Genomic DNA, 17,437 nt, shown 5'->3' on the forward strand with positions numbered 1-17,437 from the left:
ATACACAGTGCCATCGTGCCCCGACAAAGCTGAACAGAGTGTCTGCTACTTTGGCACCCCAGTCCTGCATGAGACCCCCAGGACACCACAACACTCTATGATGGGATCAGGGTCTTCAAGGTCCACACCATCCCTATTCCTCTTGCACCTGAACTCTTCTGGTCCCAAGCTTCTCAGAAGGCTTCCCTTCAAAGTCACCGGGGGAATGGTCCCCTGAGTCCACACAAAGCACTACTGGAATGCCAGGCGCTGCAGCCTCTCAGGCGGGGAGCCTGCTTCTCCCTCTCCCTCCCGTCTCCTCTACCCCCCACTCCTGTGTGCAGATACTCTCCCTCTCAAATAAATAAGATCTTAAAAAAAAAAAGAAAAAAGACTGGAGGACTCTATTTCAGGGTGGTCTTGGGAGTTAGCCTTTTGAGTTCTCAAACATATTTAATGGGAATATGGGAGGGGAACAGTCGATGAGCATTAAGCACAAACTCAGTATCCATTGCTGTTCCCCAAAATTAGTACCATAATAACTTGTAAGTTATTTTAACAACCAAGAAGGATCACAGTTCTCAATCTACATATCTCAGTCCTTCTTTGTTGCAGGGAGGAGATCATTGGGCCACAACAGGTTAGAGTTAGATATAAGCAGATGCCCATATCTTTAGGTCCAGAACACCAACTAGGGACCCAGAGCCTTAGGGGTCCTTGAACCTGAAGAAAGGAATAAGAGAAACTGGGAGGCTCCGTGGTTTCTGCTTATACCAGAAGCTGTGGCTCAGGGTGCAAGTGAGTGTGGCAAGTCGATCCCAGGGCTTTGGAGGGCAGCTGAGAGAGCAGACACACAGATCACTGGGCTGGGCCAGGTTCCACCTGCTCTGGGGTCTGAGTCCGAGGGGGCCGACCCATCTCTGAGGACTGTCCCTAAACTCAGTTCAGTGACAGGGCAACTATTTCCTGTTGAGGGAAAGAAGCTTAAGTTGACTTGCATCTAACTTGGGTTTACAACCTCCGGATGACATTAATTCATTCAAGCATATATTGAGTTCCTGCTATGTGTCAAGCTCTGTTCTAGAAGTTAGGGATATGGCAGTGAACAAACATCAGAGAACCTGCCATTCTAATGGAGGAAGGCAGACAATCTAGGAGGAAGTAAGATAATTTTAGGTAGTGATAACTGCTACCAGAAAACAAAACACATAATAGGGGAGAGATTTGGGGAGGAAGAACTCTGGTTAGGGAGATTCCCTAACTCTGGTTAGGGAAGTGATTTCCAATGGACCACCTGTGAGCAAGAATTTGTTCTCATTGCTAGGACAATAAGGGGATAGAATAGCCCCTTCTAGGAGAGCTATGTCTCTAATTATATATACGCAATTGATAATATGATTTAAAGATTACTTATTTGGTTAGTTTGGTTCATTTTAATAATTTCCAAGAGCCTCAGTAATTTTCCATAGACTGACTAAGTTGAGTTTCTGGACTGCAAGTGTTGAAAGTCAGACTCCAGAATGGAGTACCCATCCCAAAGTGCTGCCGATGGACTCCTGACCAGAACATTGTCCAGCAACTAGGATGGCCCTATTACCTATTACAACATCATCCTGACCCACAATTTCACAAATGGTGAGTTAAAATTTGAACTGTGAGTACTTCTGTATTCCTAGTCTTAACCCTTTATTAATTTATAATCACAAAGTTGGAGATATTCTCACTTGTGTGCTATATGATCTTGAAGTACAGGAATTGAATAAAACGGTTGGAAAACCTATACATAGGACCCAGATATGCACAATTAATAACTTAATTGTTTTATTTGTATTAATATAATTTAATATTAAATAGTAATGATTCAATACTAATGGCGATCATATAATGACTACTTACTCCATGGCAGGCAGGAGGCTAAGGAAACAATGTGCCTCAGCACATCTAATCCTCAGAACTGCCCTTTGAGTTCAGTAGCATCCCCAGGGTGAAAAGAGTATGCAATGTTAAGAACCCCTAGCTCCAATTACTAGCTGCATGACCTCAAGCAGAGCATTCCTCAGCTCTGAAATGGGAATTAAGATGCTATATACCACATAAATTGTATGTGTGTGAAGATTAAATGAGATAATGGTTATAAACTAATATTGAACGTGCTTAATGGGAGCTTTTAGAGTTACTGTTGTAAGTCTAAAATGTTCTGTACTGAGTAGAAATTTGGTAGTCATTCAGTTCCATTTTCTTTTTGCTCTCCATGTTTTTATATGACCAGTCTGGAAGGCTTCTGGCTGAATGTATGCCTGCTTACAATTTATCACAAAAAGAGCCTCGTGTGCACTTCCAGCCATTCCCCCAATCCCTGAAGCCGAAGGGAAGTAAGTATACGTAAGCCAGCTGGAAGGACTGTGTGAGCTAATGAGAATGTTTATAGCAGTGTGTGAAGAGTGAAAACAATAACATTTTGCTGTTTTTTCTTTAAGGTTTGTTTGGAGCATATATATCTGTTTTAAAAAGATTATTTATTTATCTATCTATTTATCTATCAATCAGAGAAAGAATAGTAGGGGGAGCAGCAGGCAGGCCCAACACGGGACTTGATCCCAGGACCCTGGCATAATGACCTGAGCCAAAGGCAAACATTTTAATTGACAGCTTCCCAGATGCCCCTGGAGCATATATATCTTAATAGATTCAAACACACTACAGAGAGAAAAAATTTTTTTGCTACACATAACTTTATTTTTCCTTTGGGTTAAGAAGCTTTATTACAAATTTGACAGCATGACCAAAACAAATAACACATGGATAATTACCATAAAGCTTTATGGATCTAAAAATATTTGCCATGAAAAATAAGTCACTGTGTATCTCTCGTTTTAAGAATCACAATGAGGAGCACCTGGGTGTCTCGGTTGAGCATCCAACTCTTGATTTTGACTCAGAGCATGATCTCAGGGTCATGAGGTCAAATCCCACATCAGGCTCCACATTCAGTGCAGAGACTGCTTGTCCCTCTCCCTCCTCAACTTGTGTTCTCTCTCTCTAAAAGAAATAAGTAAACTCTTTAAAAAAGAAAAAATCATAATGATACCACAATTTAGATTTATTGCCCACCTTTACAATTAAATATTAAAACCTTTTGGGGGATCCATGGGTGGCGCAGCGGTTTGGCGCCTGCCTTTGGCCCAGGGCGCGATCCTGGAGACCCGGGATCGAATCCCACATCGGGCTCCCGGTGCATGGAGCCTGCTTCTCCCTCTGCCTGTGTCTCTGCCTCTCTCTCTCTCTCTCTCTCTCTCTCTCTCTGTGTGTGTCTCTCATGAATAAATAAATAAGATCTTAAAAAATATATATCCAGCAATTTTACTTCTGGGTATATACCCCAAAGAATTGAAAGGAGGGTCTTGAAGAATTTGTACAGCTGTATTCATAAGCACATTTATTCACAATAGTTAAGAGGCGGAAGGAACTCAAGTGTCCATCAATGGATGAACGGATAAACACGATGTAATATATAAGTACAGCAGAATTTTATTTCAGTCTTTAAAAGGAAGGTAATTCCTAACACATTGTAAGCATGGATGAACCTTGGGGACATTATGCTAAATGAAATAAGCTAGTCACTGAAGGACAAATACTATATGATTCCACTTGTATGGATCCACTTATACCCCTTGAGTTGGAGCAAGGTTATTTTAAACTGAAGTCATTTATGACACAGCAAATGCAGAAGCCTTTCTGGGTCTCATGTATCTGACTAAAGGCTTATCCTTCTGAGAGAGAAGCTGCCATAAATCCCTCTTTGGGGTAGTTTCACTCTCAGCCTGGACCACTTGCATCTGAGAAGTGGCAAACATGACAATATTATACTTTCCATTTGTTTTCCTAAAAGCTCCTTAGTCTTTTCCAGAGAAGCTCTTTCTTTGCTTTCCATCGCTTTCCCCTGTTCAGTTGGTATATAAACGTCTATCTCCAGCTCTTTAGGGAGCCTCTTCATCTGAATGCTCCTGCGTGAGTGTGTAAATTAATCTTGTCTTTTCTCCTGTAAATCTGTCAGTTAATTTTTTTTTAATTTTTTTATTTATTTATGATAGGCACACAGTGAGAGAGATAGACGCAGAGACACAGGCAGAGGGAGAAGCAGGCTCCATGCACCGGGAGCCTGACGTGGGATTCGATCCCGGGTCTCCAGGATCGCGCCCTGGGCCAAAGGCAGGTGCCAAACCGCTGCGCCACCCAGGGATCCCAAATCTGTCAGTTAATTAATAGTCTCTAGATCACTGCATCTGAATTGGTAGGAAGTGTTTCCTCCTAGCACACTTACAAAGATATGTAGAGCGGTCCAATTTATAAAGACAGAAAGTTGAAGGGTGGTTTCCCAGGAGCTTAGGTGATAGAGGAATGGAGGGTTATTATTTACTGGGTACAATTTCAATTTAGTAGGATGAAAGAGTTCTGGGGATGGATGGTGGTGATGGGTGCACAATAATGTGCTTAATGCTTAACACTGACCCGCATATTTTAAAAAATGGTTAAGATGGCAATTTTATGTATATTTTACATAAATATACATAATATAAATATATTTTTACAATAAAAATAGATTATTTAAAAATGATAAAATCATGACTCATGCAGATACAAAAACGAACAAGTGTTAAAGATTTATTTAACCGGCTAGTGAGGAGAAGTCAATTGAATAGGACAGAATGTACATGTCCAGAGACAAGAATTATTTTGCATTGCTATCACTTGTCTTCTGAAGTAGCTTAAAAACCATGAAAGACTAGGAAATAGTGAAGACTAGACTGAACAAGTAAGATATGAGCAATGCATAGTTTTTCACGGAAGTATCCTCTTTCCACCTATCACAGGATAGGGTCTGTCATTCAGCCAGCTCATTCACCCCAGACCACACTAGATTCAAGTCAAAGTCCAACACAGATCAAAATTGACAGAGCTATTTCACTAAAAAAAAAAAATCCCAAACACAAATTCACAAAACGGTCTCTAAAAGAAAATTACAGACGAATCTCATTGATAAATACTGGTGCAATGGCATTGATAGTCATAATAGCATGTGACTAAGTGAGAAATACTAGAAATGCAAGGATAGTCCAATATGAGGAAATCTTTTAATAAAACCCACCATATTAGGGATCTCTGGGTGGCTCAGCAGTTTAGCGCCTGCCTTCGGCCCAGGGCTTGATCCTGGAGACCCAGGATCGAACCCGTATCGGGCTCCCTGCATGGAGCCTGCTTCTCCCTCCGCCTGTCACTCTCTTTCTCTCTCTCTCTCTCTCTCTCTCTGACATGAATAAATAAAGTCTTTAAAAAAGACAAAACCAAACCTCACCATATTGACACAAAAGAGAGGAAGAGATCCCACATGATCATCTCCATAAAGGAGAAAAAGATGTAAAGGAAGCATATACTCAATAACCTGAAATTTGGATAAAGGCATTTAACAAAATTTATTTCTGGGTTATTTATAGTTTGAAATTCAAAATAACTGTCAATAAGAGACTTCTGACGGAATATCAGTATTTAAAATGATAATCTATTTTTAATAAAATGAGATAATTTAGACAGGCTATTGATTTTTTTTTTAAACATAAAAATTTTCCTGTAGGGACACCCGGATGGCTCAGGAGTGGAGTGTCTTCTGCCTTCGGGTCACGGCATGATCCCGGGGTCAGAGATGGAGTCCCACATTGGGTTCCTTACAGGAAGCCTGCTTCTCCCTCTGCCTATGTCTCTGCCTCTCTGTGTATGTGTCTCTCAAGAATAAAGTAAAAAATATTATTATTATTATTTTTTTTTTTTTACCATGTAAGTGACTTTAGCACTCCTAAGACTCAGATGCTTGGTGGAGATGGGCACTTGGGACAAGGGCAAGAGCTGGCTGGTTGCTGGCTTGCTGCAAGACCAACTGGCCATCATCACCAGAGGGGACACAGGTATCAGAAAGGCCATCATGACCAAGATCTTGCAGCTGGGGTGTAATGTGGTCATTGCGTCACGTAACTTTGATTGACTAAAATCTACTGCAGATGAACTGAGCCCACCAGGCTCAGGTCACTCCCATAAAATGCAACATCTGCAAAGAAAAGGCGGTGAACAATTTGGTCAAATCCACCTTAGATATTTATGGTAAGATCAATTTTTTGTAAACAATGGAGGAGGTCAGTTCAGGTCTCCTGCAAAACACATCAGTGCAAAGGGATGGCATGCTGTGATCGAAACCAAATTGATGAGCACCTTCTACATGTGGAGAGCAGTTTACAACTCCTGGATGAAAGAGCATGGAGGATCCATTCTGAATAATATTATCCTTGTTTAAAATGGATTTCCAGGACTTGTGTATAGTGCAGCTGCCAGAGCAGGTGTTTACAATCTCACCAAATCCTTGGCTGTAGAATAGGCCAGAACGGAGTAAGGAGCAACTGTGTTGCCCCTGGCGTCATTTATTCCCTGACTGCTATTGACAACTATGGCTCTTTGGCAAAAGACGTATTTGGACGGTTAAGAAAATTCCAGCGAAGCAAATTGGAGTTCCTGAGAGATCTCCCTATTGGTCTGCTTCCTGCTGTCTCCTGTAGCTTCTCTTATCACTGGAAAATTGGTGGATGGGGATGGGGCCAGTCTTTGTATATGGGAGTGTTTGATATACAACTGGCCTTAGCGAGCGGGGGATATTTCTGTTGTCAAAAGGATGAGGGAGTCTTTCAGGAATAAAGCCAAGCTATGGAAACTACATATGTTTTTTATCCCCAAATGTCTTAGTATCTCCAGAATGGCCTTTGGTACTTTAGAGTTATAATAATTTGTACGGAAAAATCACTTTCTGCCTTTTGAATGTTATCAGTTATGCCCAAGCAGAAACTATTCCTGAAATAAATGCATTCTTAAGCCCCAACCAATGTTGTTTAGCCTGTGTTTAAAGACTTTTTTATGAATGAAATTAACATACTTTATTTATTATTTTTTAAAGACTTTATTTATTTATTCATGAGAGACACACAGAGAGAGAGGCAGAGACACAGGCAGAGGGAGAAGCAGGCTCCATGCCGGGAGCCCAATGTGGGACTCGAACCAAGGATTCCAGGATCACGCCCTGGGCCGAAGGCAGGCACTCAACGGCTGAGCCACCCAGGTGTCCCTCTAGAAAATTATTTTTTCACGCTATACGTCCACCTACCAAAAAGTCCTATTCATTGTGCATCATGGATACATCAGGGATTGGCATCTCAGTAATCAGTATGGGCCTTACCCTCACTGGGTGTTTTATTGGTAGTGGATTTTTTTCTTTCCTATGTGATGCATCTTACAAATTCTTTTTTTTTAAAGATTTTATTTATTTATTCATAGACACAGAGAGAGAGGCAGAGACACAGGCAGAGGGAGAGGGAGAAGCAGGCTCCATGCAGGGTGCCCGACGCGGGACTCGATCCCGGGCTTCCAGGATCACACCCCAGGCTGCAGGCGGCGCCAAACCGCTGCGCCACCGGGGCTGCCCGCATCTTACAAATTCATCTCTCTCAAAGCTATCCGATGTTTGTGAAGAGAGGAGCATTTTATTTTAAAGATTTTATTTATTCATGAGAGACACGGGGTGGGGGGGGAGAGAGAGAGGCAGAGACACAGGCAGAGGGAGAAGCAGGCTCCATGCAGGGAGCCCGACGTGGGACTCGATCCGGGGAATCCGGGATCATGCCCTGGGCCCAAGGCAGGCGCTCAACCCCTGAGCCACCCAGGTGTCCCTGAGACAGGGAAGCATTGCGGAGGGTTTGTTGCTGCTGGATTTGTGGGAAAGCTCTGAGAGTGGAGGTTGGAGGACGAAGAGTTAGCTGCCAGATTCTCCTGCTGCCTAAACCTTAACTGTGACAGGCAGTTTCCCTCACTTTGCTGAGCCACCTTTCACTGGAATCTTCTCCAAAGAAGCTCGTCTTTTTGTCTTAGCTATCTGTAGTCAACAATCTGGATACTGAAGACTAGATCCTTCTTTTTTTTAAGATTTTATTTATTTATTCATGATAGACAGAGAGAGAGGCAGAGACACAGGCAGAGGGAGAAGCATGCTCTTTGCAGGGAGCCCGATGCGGGACCCGATCCTGGGACTCCAGGATGGCGCCCTGGGCTGAAGGTAGGCGCCAAACCCCTGAGCCATGCAGGGATCCCCTGAAGACTAGATCCTTCAATAATACAGTGAGCTCTTGGGAGAGCTTCCTTTATTTATGTTCATCAGTTGGTTTTTGTTCTTGGGTCAATATTACTTTATGCAAATATCTGGTAAAGTTAGTATCTTTTAGCATTCTCTTATTTTGTTGTTTCTTCTAGATTAAAGTTATAATTATTTAGACAGATTACCAAAAATATTCTGATTATAACAATAAGTTAAGAATTTATATCTTTTCAATATTTGCTTTCTGCCCATTGACAAGTCTTTAGTTTTGTTAATTTTATTCCATTACATCAATAATTTGCTATTCTTAATTTTATTTCACATATTTATTATTAATGTCATCCCTAGTGATAGCCTGGTTAGGGTGTGGTTTCTTTCATGTGTCTAAGTTACTTTGCCATTGTACATTTACTATTCAGTTCTTGCTGGATATACTCAACATTCCCATCCAGTCACATCAATAAAAATATTCTTATTATATTAGCCTTTAAAATTTTTTTTTCTTTTAGCTTTCTATTGGTAAAAAAGGTAGAATCATGACTCTCATATAGAGTTATAAAGTGAATATATGAGGCAGATGTTATAGCCAATTCAAAAGAAGAATCCAAACAGTGCAGTTATATGACATAAAGGGATGGTGAGATGAATTATGAATAAAGATAAAACTGCTTTTCCACAGGTGGAAATTAGCGGAAAGTCACTACCAGGCTAGATAGAATTATATATCTATCAGTTACCTACAACATACAAGGAGTTACAAAATCGCACAAAGATAATGAACAGGAATCTGAGCTGATAATCTAGAATCTGATAATCTAAAAGGGTATACATTATAAAGGATGCATAGTTTTCCACTGAAATACATGGGTTTTTTTCTATCTCTTTTTCTTTTAATTGCTATTGAGAGCACCAGCATTACATGTCATATTGCATTGGCCGCAGCTTTCCCAATGTTGATAGTGTGTATGCTTGTCCTAATTCAAACATCAACAAAATACTGATAGTGCTGCTCGTTCTGTCTTTGTTTCTCTTGGTTCTCATGATATGATCCGTGTCCATAGGTATAGTCACTTTGCCATTTCTAATTCTGATTAGTTCTTTTTCTCTTCTTTACAGTCTGCCTATTTTTCTCCTAATGCTGTTTTTCTGCTAATTATTTTATCTTCAAGTGCTCGTAATTATGCCCTTTCTTCTGCTGCCTTTGTGGTTGATTTTATTCTTATTAAATGAATTGTAGAGTTTATATGTTCGGTGTTCTTTAGTAATTGAAGAATCTGACTATGAATTTGCCTCTAACTAAAAACTTTACTTTACAGCAATGTCCACAATAGCCAAACTGTGGCAGGAGCCTCGGTGTCCATCGACAGACGAATGGATAAAGAAGACGTGGTCTATGTATACAATGGAATATTACTCAGCCATTAGAAACAATGAATACTCACCATTTGCTTCAACATGAATAGAACTGGAGGGTATTACACTGAGTGAAGTAAGTCATTTGGAGAAGGACAAACGTTATATGGTTTCATTCATTCGGGAAATATAAAAAATAGTGAAAGGGATTATAGGGGAAAGGAGAGAAAATGAGTGGGAAATATCATAGAGGGTGACAGCACATGAGAGACACCTAACTCTGGGAAACAAACAAGGGGTAGTGGAAGGGGCGGGGGGACGGGGGGACTGGGTGATGGGCACAGAGGGGGGCGCTTGACGGGATGAGCACTGGATGTTATACTATATGTTGGCAAATTGAACTCCAATTAAAAAATATACAAAACAAATAACTTTGCTTTAGTCTCAAGAACTTTGATGTGTCCCTCGTGCCAAAAGGGAAAGAACACTTTCTTCCCCTGCTTTTCTTTCCAGCATTTCCTTTTGAAAATTTGTGATCCTAATCTTCTTTGTTCTTTTCACACATATGTAATCTTTTAAAAAGCTGAACAAGCCTTTTGCCAGTTTTGCATTCTAGGTGTGTCTTTCTGGAGCCACCTCTGTGAAAGGTGAACACAGAGGAGTGTGGGGTTCTGTCTCCCTAACTCTGTGGAAGTTTTGTCCAAGCACTTGGCTCCAAGTTTTAATTTTTCCTTTGGACTAAGACAGTTGTATGTATGTAATGGATTGTTTCTGCCTAGCTATCTAAAAGGGTGAGATTTCTTTATCATTCCAATTTCTTTAGCTGAATGCCTGTGATATGCATCATGGTCTGGTTTAATGCTTAATAACAAAACTTTCATTCTTGTCTACATTTTGTGAAGGGGTTGTACTGGGTTGACAGGAGATTTTTTTTAAAGAGTTATTTATTTATGATAGACAGAGAGAGAGAGAGAGGCAGAGACACAGGAGGAGGGAGAAGCAGGCTCCATGCTGGGAGCCTGACGTGGGACTCGATCCCGGGACTCCAGGATCCCGCCCTGGGCCAAAGGCAGGTGCTAAACCGCTGAGCCACCCAGGGATCCCCTGACAGGAGATTTTATTTAATTATTTCTCCCCCCCCAAAAAAAATTATTTCTACCAACAGTGTACTTTTTTAATTACTTTATTTATTTATTTATTTATTTATTTATTTATTTATTTATTTATTTATTTATGAGAGCCCAAGAGGGTGGTGGGGAGGGGCAGAAGAAGAGGGAAAGAGGGTCTCAAGCAAACTATATGCAGAGCGCAGAGCCTGGAGCCCTCTGCAGGGCTCAATCCCACAACCCCTGGGAGAAACCAAGAGTTGGACGCTCAACTGACTGCACCACCATGCAGCCCCCCAGCAGTGTCCTTTTGCTGTCTTAACAATCTGTGTGTTATGGTTGTTATTATCTAAAACTTATAAGAAAGTTAAAAGTCAATTTAAGTGATTGTCACGTTATATATACTCTGGTCCAAAATTTTGAAATCTTTTAAAGACATCTTGAGAAACATTTGTTGCTTTTATTTATTTATTTATTTATTTTGTTGTTGTTGTTGTTGTTGTTGTTGCTTTTATTAAGGACCATCTAGTACACTTGTGATTGGGACCTTATAATCATGACGATTACATTTTTCCAATGGTTGTTACTGATACATACTAGCACCACTGATGTCTATATGTCAATCTTATGTGACACAACCTGGCTGAACTCTATTATTCTGTAGGTTTGTCTAGGATTGTCTTGGATTTCCTGTGTAAAGAGTCATATGATCTACATTTATTAGCACTTTTGTTTCTTCTTTTCCTGTTCTCATACAACCTTTTTCCTTGTAAAAGTGTGACAGGATGTCCAGTACAGTGTTGAATAGAAGCGGCGATATGACATCTGAGTTAGTCCAGGCCCCACAGGAACCAGATGCTAAGATAGGAAAATGTGCAAGGATTTTACTAGGGGAGTTGTCTATGAAGGAAAATGAGGAAGGAGCCAAGGAAGGCTTGGAGAGCTACAGATGGACATAGGCGATGAGGCAATTAGGGAGGCAAGGTGAGGTGGAAGTGTGCCAGATCCACCAGGCACTCTCAAGCAGGTTCAGCAAAGTCCTTGGCAAGTCCTCAAACCAAAGTGTCTCCCAGGAGCTAGTCTGTTGCACGCAGTCCTTGGTGCAGAGCAACACATGTGAGGTGTGGCCCTTGCTCCAGGCTGCCAGGGATTCTTGTGGGCAACAGGGTGGGCCCTGGATCAGTGACACTCCCTGAATTGGACGTGCAGGGTGCATCAGGTGTGCAGGATGTGAATGGTGGCTCTTATTTGACTTTAAAGGCAGTGTATATAGAACACCACTACTAAATATCAGGTTCAGGAATTTTCTTCCTATCCCTTACTTGATTTTCCTGTCGCCATTGACACAGTTAAATAATTAATGACATTAACCCTTCTTGCATTCCTGGTATCAATCATACATGATCATCTTTTTAAGAGAACGATTTGTCAGTGTTTCATTGTTTAGGACTTTTACATCCAGCTTCAAAAGTGAGGGGATCCCTGGGTGGCTCAGCGGTTTGGCAACTGCCTTTGGCCCAGGGCGTGATCCTGGAGTCCTGGGATTGAGTCCTGTGTCGGGCTCCTGGCATGGAGCCTGCTTCTGCGCCTCTCTCTCTCTCTCTCTCTCTCTCTGTCTCTCATGAATGAATGAATGAATAAATAAATAAATAAATATCTTTATACAAAAGTGAGATTGGCCAATAATTGCCAATATTCACTGTTCCTTAAAAAGGGACATATTATATTTCTCAGTTTTCTTGCCAACGCCATAATAGCATCATAGGAGTGGATTTCATAGCTTGGTGAGATTACGAATGAATGTTTCCTGTCTCTGACTTCTATAGATTCTAGTTTTGTACTGTCCAAAAATGTAGCATGTAGCTACATGTAGCTATTAATTGAAATTAAATAAAACTAAAAATTGAGTTAGTCCCATGAGCCACATTTCAAGTGGTCTGTTGTCACATGTGTCTCATGGCTTTCACATCAGACAGCACGGGTCTAGAAAATCTCTGTCACAGCACAAAGATCTGCTCTGTAGCCTGGGTGGCCTTGGAGGGTAATGGGATGGGGCTACACTTCCCTAGGAAGTGTAGGAAGAAAGCCTAGGAAGCCTAGGAAGAAAGGAGGGTTTAGGCCGTGGAAAGAATATAAGTGACCTGAAATTAACCTGATGCTTCATGAGTGAAGAAAGAAAACCTCCGGTTAAGGACCATCCTGCTAAAAGATAAAAGGGTCAACCAGGAAATTAAGGAAGAATTAAAAAGATTCATGGAAACTAATGAGAATGAAGATACAACCGTTCAAAATCTTTGGGATGCAGCAAAAGCAGTCCTAAGGGGGAAATACATCGCAATACAAGCATCCATTCAAAAACTGGAAAGAACTCAAATACAAAAGCTAACCTTACACATAAAGGAGCTAGAGAAAAAACAGCAAATAGATCCTACACCCAAGAGAAGAAGGGAGTTAATAAAGATTCGAGCAGAACTCAACGAAATCGAGACCAGAAGAACTGTGGAACAGATCAACAAAACCAGGAGTTGGTTCTTTGAAAGAATTAACAAGATAGATAAACCATTAGCCAGCCTTATTAAAAAGAAGAGAGAGAAGACTCAAATTAATAAAATCATGAATGAGAAAGGAGAGATCACTACCAACACCAAGGAAATACAAACGATTTTAAAAACCTATTATGAACAGCTATACGCCAATAAATTAGGCAATCTAGAAGAAATGGACGCATTCCTGGAAAGCCACAAACTACCAAAACTGGAACAGGAAGAAATAGAAAACCTGACCAGGCCAATAACCAGGGAGGAAATTGAAGCAGTCATCAAAAACCTCCCAAGACACAAGAGTCCAGGGCCAGATGGCTTCCCAGGGGAATTTTATCAAACGTTTAAAGAAGAAACCATACCTATTCTCCTAAAGCTGTTTGGAAAGATAGAAAGAGATGGAGTACTTCCAAATTCGTTCTATGAGGCCAGCATCACCTTAATTCCAAAACCAGACAAAGACCCCACCAAAAAGGAGAATTACAGACCAATATCCCTGATGAACATGGATGCAAAAATTCTCAACAAGATACTGGCCAATAGGATCCAACAGTACATTAAAAAAATTATTCACCATGACCAAGTAGGATTTATCCCTGGGACACAAGGCTGGTTCAACACCCGTAAAACAATCAATGTGATTCATCATATCAGCAAGAGAAAAACCAAGAACCATATGATCCTCTCATTGGATGCAGAGAAAGCATTTGACAAAATACAGCATCCATTCCTGATCAAAACTCTTCAGAGTGTAGGGATAGAGGGAACATTCCTCGACATCTTAAAAGCCATCTATGAAAAGCCCACAGCAAATATCATTCTCAATGGGGAAGCACTGGGAGCCTTTCCCCTAAGATCAGGAACAAGACAGGGATGTCCACTCTCACCACTGCTGTTCAACATAGTACTGGAAGTCCTAGCCTCAGCAATCAGACAACAAAAAGACATTAAAGGCATTCAAATTGGCAAAGAAGAAGTCAAACTCTCCCTCTTCGCCGATGACATGATACTCTACATAGAAAACCCAAAAGTCTCCACCCCAAGATTGCTAGAACTCATACAGCAATTCGGTAGCGTGGCAGGATACAAAATCAATGCCCAGAAGTCAGTGGCATTTCTATACACTAACAATGAGACTGAAGAAAGAGAAATTAAGGAGTCAATCCCATTTACAATTGCACCCAAAAGCATAAGATACCTAGGAATAAACCTAACCAAAGATGTAAAGGATCTATACCCTCAAAACTATAGAACACTTCTGAAAGAAATTGAGGAAGACACAAAGAGATGGAAAAATATTCCATGCTCATGGATTGGCAGAATTAATATTGTGAAAATGTCAATGTTACCCAGGGCAATATACACGTTTAATGCAATCCCTATCAAAATACCATGGACTTTCTTCAGAGAGTTAGAACAAATTATTTTAAGATTTGTGTGGAATCAGAAAAGACCCCGAATAGCCAGGGGAATTTTAAAAAAGAAAACCATAGCTGGGGGCATCACAATGCCAGATTTCAGGTTGTACTACAAAGCTGTGGTCATCAAGACAGTGTGGTACTGGCACAAAAACAGACACATAGATCAGTGGAACAGAATAGAGAATCCAGAAGTGGACCCTGAACTTTATGGTCAACTAATATTCGGTAAAGGAGGAAAGACTATCCACTGGAAGAAAGACAGTCTCTTCAATAAATGGTGCTGGGAAAATTGGACATCCACATGCAGAAGAATGAAACTAGACCACTCTCTTTCACCATACACAAAGATAAACTCAAAATGGATGAAAGATCTAAATGTGAGACATGATTCCATCAAAATCCTAGAGAAGAACACAGGCAACACCCTTTTTGAACTCGGCCATAGTAACTTCTTGCAAGATACATCCACGAAGGCAAAAGAAACAAAAGCAAAAATGAACTATTGGGACTTAATCAAGATAAGAAGCTTTTGCACAGCAAAGGATACAGTCAACAAAACTCAAAGACAACCTACAGAATGGGAGAAGATATTTGCAAATGACATATCAGATAAAGGGCTAGTTTCCAAGATCTATAAAGAACTTATTAAACTCAACACCAAAGAAACAAACAATCCAATCATGAAATGGGCAAAAGACAGGAACAGAAATCTCACAGAGGAAGACATAGACATGGCCAACATGCACATGAGAAAATGCTCTGCATCACTTGCCATCAGGGAAATACAAATCAAAACCACAATGAGATACCACCTCACACCGGTGAGAATGGGGCAAATTAACAAGGCAGGAAACAACAAATGTTGGAGGGGATGCAGAGAAAAGGGAACCCTCTTACACTGTTGGTGGGAATGTGAACTGGTGCAGCCACTCTGGAAATCTGTGTGGAGGTTCCTCAAAGAGTTAAAAATAGACCTGCCCTACGACCCAGCAATTGCACTATTGGGGATTTACCCCAAAGATACAGATGCAGTGAAATGCAGGGACACCTGCACCCCGATGTTTATAGCAGCAATGGCCACGATAGCCAAACTGTAGAAGGAGCCTCGGTGTCCAACGAAAGATGAATGGATAAAGAAGATGTGGTCTATGTATACAATGGAATATTACTCAGCTATTAGAAATGACAAATACCCACCATTTGCTTCAACGTGGATGGAACTGGAGGGTATTATGCTGAGTGAAGTAAGTCAGTCGGAGAAGGACAAACATTATATGTTCTCATTCATTTGGGGAATATAAATAATAGTGAAAGGGAATATAAGGGAAGGGAGAAGAAATGTGTGGGAAATATCAGAAAGGGAGACAGAACGTAAAGACTGCTAACTCTGGGAAACGAACTAGGGGTGTTGGAAGGGGAGGAGGGCGGGGGGTGGGAGTGAATGGGTGTCGGGCACTGGGGGTTATTCTGTATGTTAGTAAATTGAACACCAATAAAAAATTAAAAAATAAAATAAAATAAAATAAAATAAAATGGTAAGAAAAAGGTCAAATTGTCTCGAAGGGTGCCGTTCAGATATGGCTCTCTGTGCTTCTAGTAGAGAAAGACCCTTAAATCTAGTGTGTCTTTGTCCTGCCTGAGAGGAAAGATATTTTCTTTCCAATAGAAAAAATACCGCCCAAAAATAGAAACTCTCAACTTTACTCCCGTGGATGATAGAGCTGATTACGAGACTGCAAAACAAAGCGGTGAGATCCTAAATGATGTGAGTACCTGTCATTCTAAAATTACCCGATCATGAAATGTCATTTCCAAAGATTTTCACCTACTTTAGCTCAGCGTGCAGTCATTGTCTGAGACACAGACTGTAATCATGAGATGATGCTAGCATTTTCCCGAGCAACATTATGATTTCTTAATATCAAGTATGTTAAACCTCTGGCTTCTCAATTCCAGAGTAAATACCAGAAAGATTGGAATGATGCCAAATCACAGTACACCCTCACCGAGACCCCCTTGCTGCACACTGCCCAGGAGACAGCCCAGATGCTGGACCAGGTATGGGTTTCAGCCAGATGCCTGATACTCCTGGGCGGGGGAACCGAGGACCGGAATGTAACAGTGGGGAGATGTATGCACATGACCAGCGCCCTTCTGACTCCTTAGGTTAAGCTCTGTTGTGGCTCTCTGTCTTTTACTATCTCTACAAGGAAGGCTGGGAGAAACAAAAAGCTACGGGCTACGGGTTACATTTTGCCTCTAGACGCGTACCATTTGTTCACGCCCATCACTCTGGTGACATTCAGAGCGAGGTCATTTATCCTTCTAGGAGCGCACGCTGGGGGCTCCTGGAGCTAGGAGGCCTGGGGATGTTTGGAGTCCTCTACCCTTCTGGTCCTCTCTGGGCTTTGAGAGTGTTTGTTTTGTTGGCTTCTTTAAAAGCTATGGTCTGAGTGTTTACTCTCTTCTATTCCCTCACTTCCTTAAAATCTCTAAGCTTTCCAATAAAACATAGGCAGAATTAGAAAACGAATGTATTTTTCCTACTTTTAAATCTGTATTTCTTCATATTTATTATGTCAGTGCTTTTTGTTCTTTATTCTCGGGGAGGCAGGTGACAAAAGGCTGAGGGGCTGTGTGTGCTGATGTTTCAAGCTCCCCTTTTCCTTGAGAGCTTGTCACAACCGATGGAATCTCTATTTTTTTTTCTCCCACCAGCTGAACTACAAAGCTGAACATGTAAAACAAAGAGGTCATTATGTTGGTGTTCGACGATGAGAGATGATCCTAAACTGGTTTGGTTTGAGCGCACAGGCCAGATTCAGAATGACAGACTATACAGAGAGGACTACCATA

General features: G+C 41.1%; 1 long non-coding RNA gene and 1 pseudogene across 1 annotated transcript; both read left to right on the forward strand.

The window, feature by feature from the left end:
• Positions 1-1,477: 1,477 nt before the first annotated feature.
• Positions 1,478-9,807, forward strand: LOC144299395 (uncharacterized). Its single transcript, XR_013366134.1, has 3 exons — positions 1,478-1,614; positions 2,257-2,351; positions 9,478-9,807. It is a non-coding gene; the product is annotated as an uncharacterized LOC144299395 (long non-coding RNA).
• Positions 5,823-6,799, forward strand: LOC144299623 (peroxisomal trans-2-enoyl-CoA reductase pseudogene; annotated as a pseudogene).
• Positions 9,808-17,437: the final 7,630 nt, after the last annotated feature.

Source organism: Canis aureus, chromosome 27 (assembly GCF_053574225.1).
Source record: "Canis aureus isolate CA01 chromosome 27, VMU_Caureus_v.1.0, whole genome shotgun sequence".
Classification (NCBI taxonomy): domain Eukaryota; kingdom Metazoa; phylum Chordata; class Mammalia; order Carnivora; family Canidae; genus Canis; species Canis aureus.